Raw genomic sequence first — 6,551 nt, forward strand, 5'->3', positions numbered from 1 at the left:
AACAGCTGTGTGTCTGCTTTAGTTTTGATTTTACCAATTTAGCTTATTACTGTAATATGGAAGTTCTCAATATGCTTATTTGGTGTGGGATATTTGTTTTCTATAACTTTTTTTTTAGTACATCTAATAAGGTTTCAGTAATTGCAGTATATTCATCACAGTTCGAATGTTGCTGTTTCTTGTTTGATGTTTTGTCATGTTGAAGAGTAGACAGATGTTATCCCAGACTTATTGATTGAGGATGTTATTCGGCAGTGGTGTTAGTAGTTTTGGATTATTTCAACAGATGATAATCTTATCTTTTATTGAAGGTTCTCATTGTTACCATAGGTTAGTAAGTAGTGCTAGAGTATTTTGGCAAGGTTAGGAAAGATCCCCATATATGAAGTGTGTAAGGATTGGCCACAATCACAAAGGATTTTTATAGTTGGAGGCAAAGGTATAAAATCTTTAAGGGTGGTATGTTGTCACCTTCAGACTCCTCTAAAATCTCTTCAGGTTAAACAGTCAGAGTTGTTGCAGTGAGCTAGGTCTACTGCAAAGGTGTAACAGGAGGAAAACCTTGCAGTTGCACTACAAATCAATTGTCAGGAGAGGGTGGACAGTAAGATGGAAGAAAGAGAATACGAAAGGTGGTACAGTAAAAGGAACGAAAGGGGTTGCGGCTAGGGGCTGAAGGCACACTGCGAAGAACATTAAGTAATGCCTACATTGCACCTCATGATCTAAGTTGTTGGTGTTCATCCAATATCCTTAACCCTTCTTGTCTTCAGACCTCCTCTTGTTTACAGAAGCCTTAAGAGGAGGGTGGTGAGCTCATTTGTCAGATTAGATGATATCCAATTTTTGGTAAGATCAGGAGAAGAATCTCCATATAAATCACTTAGATTTGACAGTTGTGCATATATCACCACAAAGTTTGTCAGGCCTCTTAGAAGACAAAGTATTGGGCATCATATCGGACAATGCAACAATAGTGGTCTGTATGAAAAAAGAAAAGGTACAAAATCTCTTGCCATGTGCCAGCTGTTATAGAGATCCTAACATGGGCCAAGGACAGGAAAATAACCACAGTCTCCAGATATGTTCCAGAGAAAAGGAATGACATAGACTTTCTTAGAAGGAAGAACCCTGCTCTACCAGCAATATGGGTATCACATCTGGATGGTCATTCCATCCAGAGATCCACTAGAAATTGTGGGGGTCTTCATGGTAGATCTCTTGGCATCGTGCCTCAGAGAAAAGCTGACAAATTATTGCTCAGCCTCCCTGGATCTGGTAGTCTGGACTAACAGTGCCTTTATGATCTGGACAGTCTTGAGGCAAATGCATTTTCTTCATTTTCCATGATTAGGCTGCTTAGACAAAAGATCATTCAAATTGACAGTGACAATAATTGCTCCACTTTGGCCCCAGCAGGAGTGGTGCCAAATCTTTTGTCACTCCTGGTAGACAGGAGTTACCACCAGAACATAGACCCATCTCAACAATTACACTTGGAGGTTATCCTAGGACACCTCTTTAAGAGAGTGGTTTATGAGATAGCAGCTGAGGTTATTGCCAGACCAGGCAGAATTTCTTCAACAAGGCTTTACTAAGCCAACTGGAGTGTATTCTGTAACTGTAACTAGTGTCAGTGACACTGTCTGGATCCCCTCAGTGCCCCTATTCCCATAGCAACAGACTTTCAACTATATTTGAAGTGATAAAGGAGGTAATCTTTTCAGCCATTAAAGGTTACAGATGCCCCCCAGCCCCTAAATCTCCAGATAAATCATCTCAATGGAGACTAACTTTAAAGACAGTGATCATGCTAGCACTGGCTCGAGCTGTGCCATATTTTGTGATTCCCTCTCTACCAGTTATTGCAGGGAAAGAGACCCTACACCCTGTCAGAGCCTTAAGATTATCGTGCAAGGACAAAGTGCTACTGTGAAGGAGGTTTGTGCTTGTTTTCTTCTGCTAAAACTGGGAAGTCTAAAGTCTAAAGTCCTTTTGGCTAACTCTGTGAATGGAGGCTTACACGATTACTCCTATGGTACAAGCACCTTATGTAAGACTTAAGGGTCATGAATTTCAGTAGCTTTTAAAAGGGATATGAAAGTTGAAGCTGTTATAAATTATGCTTTGAGGGGATAACTCAGCACATGTATGAAGTTTAATTTAAGGGGCTTGACAGGTAAATCCTTTGATGTTTGTTCAGATGGACTTATTGTGGCAGCAGGCCAAGCCATAACTGTCCTTACTGAGGTAATACCCTCCTATTTCATTTCCATCATCCTCAAAAGATATTCTTTCTTTTCATAAGCCATAGCATTCTGGGGTAATTGCAATTATGTCTTATGACTGGTAAGTTCAACTTAACATTTGTTTGTTCATACCCAGAACAAATCTGGGTCTTATGTTGCGGGTGAAAAACCTTCCCAAGATGGAGCCGCTGATTTCCTCTTGTATCTCCTCTTAGCAAAATTCCTCCATTGCTCAGGAGACCACATACAACACTCAGGACAGGGATTACTCATGCTACAATTGTTAGCTCTGCACCTGCTACAAGTGGTACGGGGGGTCTGTATCCAAAGAGGCCAATCGGACATCATCTCTGGGGCTTGGGTTGCTTAGAAGATTCAAGGGTTTGCATTTCTAGAATAAAGAACCAGAATGCCAAGGCATAATACAGGCAGGAAGTGCTGAAATAATCATCTTCTTGGCTAGAAAGGCAGAAAGGATGTCTTGCTATGAAGGCAGTTAGAGAGAAACTGATAAGCCATTGTGTAGCTGGAGTGAATCAGGTCGGGCTGCTCCCTCCTACTATACCCCTATTGGCTGTCTCCCATTGCCACCAAATCCTTGTACAGTACTATTTTTTTAACCAGACACAAGCGGGTGCCAGAGAATTTTCTACTTATGATAAGACCACAGGTTTGTTAGTTATGAAAAATACAAATTGATTAAAAATTTGTCATTTCAGCCATAGAATTTACAAACAAAGGGCCTTAGTAACAAAGATTTCAACTCACTTCATGACCTCATGTTAGTCTTAAGGACCGGTACCTGATCATAATCACTCAAAAACTTGCCTACTGCAGCTCTGTGGTGAAAATTAGCTACATAACATGTAGCCTTTTCTCTCAAGTAACTACTCAGGCAGTGTATGCTGATGGGATCTGTGCTAAAACAAGTGAAACTTTTGTCAATAAAAATAATCTATTAGTACAAACTTATCCCTTTTGTTACAAGACTATACAACACAAGAGAATGACTTGTTCACAGGGTGTGCCTTGCTGATGGGAAAGTGTTTTTCTGTTATCCGTGGTATGTCTGGAGCTGCTGGACTGCAGGATTACACATAATATAGAATGGCTGATATTAAAAAAGCGTCTGCTGACAAAAATTTAATATTTTGAAAGCTTACAAAGTGCAATAGTATTAGTTTTTACATAGTTCTTCAAATGCTTGTTCTGCTGAAGGCTTAAATGCAGTTGGTACTTAGTTTGTAATGTAAGTGCAGTAGATCGATTCTCAAACAAGCCTGCTACCTCATCATCTTAGAACCATATTTTTATAGTATTGTGGTGGTGCTGTAGATCAAATGGCCATTTTTATTGTAGTTTTCTCTTGAGAGCAAACAGCTGATAACGTAGTTGAATTTGAATTAGAATGTCAAGAAAAATTTTTTTTTTGTATTATGAATATTATTGTATATTGCGTATCAGTTCTTCAGCTCCAGCTGTATTGCTTTCTGCCTTTCAGTTATTAATTCATTCCCTTCAGCCCTTTCCCACCTAGTTGTCCAACTTCTTTAATTTTTACCTTGCTCCAGTTTTCACTTTGTATTCAAGAACAAATCTTTGTTACCCTTATGAGAGACTAAAAATGACTTAGCCATTGTAAACCTCTAAATCATCTTTCCAATTCTAAATGTTATTTTGAAAACTGTCTGTGCATCTTGCATGATAAAGTTACCAAAGGGAGAATTGGGCTATTTTATTCTAAATTTTTAATTGAAAGTGAAATTTTTAAGTATCATGTTGCTTAAGCAGAGGTTTTGGCATTCTCTTCGTAAGATGTAACCACATTTCATGTATGTATGTATTATAGTATGAACCTCTCCCAGCATTCTAGTACATAGCAATCTTCATGTCATCTATGCTGTGAGCAGTCGTCATTCTGTATTTCACTTAGCAAGACCTGTATGCAATATAAGTGATCCAGGGGTATGGGCCAGATGCATATGCTTTCAAAGCTATAAAGCAAGAGCCAGCTGGAAACAAGGAAACAAATCTGTACAGTATCTAGTACTTTCATGTAAATATAAGATGCACAAAAGTACTTGGCAAGTTTTGTCACATGATCTTTTAATGCCATTGTAAATGTGTTCTCACTTGCTTTATAACAATAGGTTTTAGTCTTGGGCGACTCAAATTTAATGGAAATTTAATGCTGCTTCCAAGAGCACCATACTGTAGAGTGTACCAAAGTTTAAGGATCAGGCCTTCACTATATCATATAATTGTTACAAAAGGTCACTTGGTCTCTAAGATGAAACTAGAACTGAGATCAGTAAAAACATTGCAATTGTTATTCAGTGGAAAAGGGTATTAAAGCAGTTGCTGGTCATGAATGTTCACATTTTGTAGGTTTGGTTTTACAAACTGTCATCCATTTAGGCACATAAAAGTGAATTTAATGTTAGTGCAGCATTCAGTACAAAGAGTATGAACAATTTTGCATACCATTTGCTGCCATCCCAAGCTCAATAAGGTTTAATTTGACGTTAGAAATTAATCTCCAAGCACTTTATGTCCAAATGAAATATACTCTTGGATTGCTTATCTTTTCTTGAAGTTTTCACTAAAGAAAAGGAGTTAAAAAGACATCAAGGTGAATGAACTAGCCAGGATCAGAAAATGCAAGATTAGTAACTCATGGAAGAGAAACACAGTGGAAAATTGCCTAAAGCTGTGAATTCTGGTATATTTCAGTATTCAGAGCTAGATAAGGCTTATTAGTCCTTACAAACTGTATTCAGGAACTAATGTTAAAACTTTTATTTTCAGCTTCAGCCATTTATTTTTTCCATATTTATATTTGTTAGTTGTCATGTTTTATGTTCAGCCAACTATTTTCTGCATATTCATATCTGCTTTCTTATTTTATTTTCCCTTTTTGCAGTTTAGCTTGGAGTCGGTTTAGTATTTTGTGGTAGTCAGGAAATTTTGCATCCCTTCTTCAATTGAAATGTTTCTTGACATGGCAGATTTCAGTGTAAATCGAGGGATATGAATCAAATATGGAAATAAAAACAGACCTTTAGTTCAGACAGTGTAAGAGGTTATTGGGCACTCAGTGTGTGTTTAACCCAGGACTTCACTCCACTGTACATACTGTACTTAGCACCTGAAGCTTTCATTTCTTAGCCTAAAGGTAACTTACATTACAGATGAAGTGCAGTCAACTTTTTAGTACAAAGAAATTTGAACCTAGTTTGATGGTCTAAAAGGATATAGAAACTGTCTCAAGTTCAACTGTGGAGTCATGTACTGTACTGCTATTTAGTGTAAGTTGCCTTCCGTCCATATTTCAGAGGCAGTTACTTAATTTTTACAGTAGTCTTTAGACTGGATTTGCTTAAAACTCACAGATCCAGCAAGAATTAAGTTCTTTTACATAGATGCAGGCTAATCGGGATTGTCCCTTAACGTGTTTTTATGTAGATTAAGTACTTGGTTTTATTTTCTTAGTAATTTAGGTTTAGTATTATGTACCAAAACCTCTACAGATAAACAGTGTGATTATATGTGATAGTGGTAGCACATTGTATATGAGTTTATTTAGTATAGAACTGTGCAGTAATTTACCATAACCACACAAAAAGTTTTAACTATAAAAAAATGTAAAATTGTTTGTTGAACTCACATTGGCATCTCCTGTGTGTAAGGTTATGATCAAGGGTGTGTATAAACAGTATAATTATGAGCAAGGTCTCAAGATTGTTTTATCATTGCAGTTAACTAGTTTCTTGCTGAAAGGTACCCATTTTAGGGTAATGTACTCTGAGTGGTAAGGAATGTTTCATTGTCCTTGAAATTTAATATTTTGAAGCTTCCAGATTTAGTGACTGATGATATCTTTCCAATTATGACCTGGTGCATTAAGCTTAAAATTATATATGGTGCTTCTTGTTGTAAGGCCACACACAGTTCAAACTTCGATGTAAATTTAAGTATGTGCTCTGAAATGGCAAGATAATTTTTATATTCTTAGATGGTGTTAATGGAAGACAGGAGCGAGTAATTGCAGCGGTTTCCAAAACGGTTCAGGCTCTCATGCAGTTATTTGAACAATGTACAAAAATGTAAATATAGGTTTTATGTAGTCTTCCCGTGATCCTTGAATGTCAGCTCAATCTCAGTTTTTTTTTGTGCAATTGTATTCTATACGTTTTTAAGATGGTTAAATAGTTTGTCTTTTACAAAGTAAAACTATTTTGATATAAAACCATTAATTTTACCTATATCAGGATCTTCAGTTTACAAGGAATGGCAAGCAGA

The sequence above is a fragment of the Macrobrachium rosenbergii genome, chromosome 42 (assembly GCF_040412425.1).
Source record: "Macrobrachium rosenbergii isolate ZJJX-2024 chromosome 42, ASM4041242v1, whole genome shotgun sequence".
NCBI lineage: Eukaryota > Metazoa > Arthropoda > Malacostraca > Decapoda > Palaemonidae > Macrobrachium > Macrobrachium rosenbergii.